Source organism: Euprymna scolopes, chromosome 35 (genome assembly GCF_053919585.1).
Source record: "Euprymna scolopes isolate OS-2025 chromosome 35, ASM5391958v1, whole genome shotgun sequence".
Lineage (NCBI taxonomy): Eukaryota > Metazoa > Mollusca > Cephalopoda > Sepiida > Sepiolidae > Euprymna > Euprymna scolopes.
Window position 1 is genome coordinate 72,253,210 of NC_136516.1, and position 1,534 is coordinate 72,254,743.

The following is a 1,534-nucleotide window of genomic DNA, read 5'->3' on the forward strand; positions in this document are numbered from 1 at the left end:
TATTGGACTTGATGATAAAGTTGTAATCAACAAGGAAGCAGTCCTGTGGACATGTGTTCCATGGGCGGAAAGTCCTTGTAAAGAAGATTTATCCATGAAAATCCCGCATGACGCTAGGCACATGAAGAGAGAAAGGAAAGTACATTTTTTCAATGTGGTAATAAAACGAGTTCCTGGCTGTGAATGTCTTGCAGGGAAGAAGCAAAGATTGGAACTCAGTCGAGCACCTTCCATGAAAAATAAACGCGAGGGAATTAAATCTGATTCAAATAAAAAATCACAAGTTGATTGAAGATGGAAAGAAAAGAAAATTTTACCCTTCTGGGCATACTGAGTTCACATCCACGAATTGGATAATAGAAAGAGTCTATTATCTCCACGATCTTCCCATCTATTAATAGTACCATTCCTTTGTGGGGACAACCGTCAATAGGAAGTGCCTGATCCTACACTTGAAATAGAGTTAACTTACCTTTCAGCTCACTGCACTTTTTATGGACACACAATAGGCACAGGTCACATTGTATCACATTGCTTCTAACACTTTTCCGGAATACAGAACAAAGATATTGACCAAAGTCCTTTATAAGTTGTAGACTAGAGCCACACACAATCACTTTGGTTTTAGGCAAGTTCACCCGCAAACTGTTGACCTTTTGTTTCAATATTTCCAGTTTATCTTCTAACTGTTCCAAGAACTCAGCAATGATAACCAAGTCATCTCTTGTTCTTAAGAAATATATATATATATATATATATATGGCGCAATCACGTTGACACACTGGTTCTCACCAGATCACCGAAGTTAAGCAACGTTGAGCCTGGCTAGTACCAGATAGGTGACCATTTGGGAATTCTAGGCGCTGTATGTGCTCTCCGCTCATCTCGTTTCTAGTCGTCCTGTACTTCAACTTGCCACTGGTATGCAAGAATGTTGACTCAGGAGAGGCGTGGGTGGAGATTGCGCAACTCCTGCCACACAAATTTCACGCGCAGGCACCCTTACAGTGGGTATCCATAGTCTGTCAAGACTGAAGGAAGCCACACACACACACACACACACACACACACACACACACACACACACACACACACACACACACACATACATATATATATATATATATATTTATATATATATATATGTATAGTTAAGTAGATTTTTGCATGGCTACCGAGAGAGCAGGCCAATGAACATGACAGCGTGATGTCATTATCAGATCAACATGTAGGTAAAGGTACAAAGGTACTTGAAGCTTCCAGTGTTCAACCACGTGGCTATAAAAATATCTTTCGTTGCCTTATATTTGTGGCTGTTATAATTATATTTATTCCCCTAAAGAGAAAAAGCAATTCTCTATTTGGATAATTATATAATTGCACATTGGGATAATTTTAATCTAACAAAATATAATTAAAAAATAATCCACTTATTAGTGGATTGTTTTTTAATTTTTATATCTATCGAAGGAAATTGAATATTTCATTTTATTTATTTTTTTAAACGGCAAAACAAACAATTTTTATATGAGAA

At 37.2% G+C, this 1,534-nt stretch overlaps 1 pseudogene; it reads left to right on the forward strand.

The window, feature by feature from the left end:
- The first annotated feature begins 755 nt into the window (after positions 1–755).
- LOC145260163 (5S ribosomal RNA) lies at positions 756–872 on the forward strand (annotated as a pseudogene).
- Positions 873–1,534: the final 662 nt, after the last annotated feature.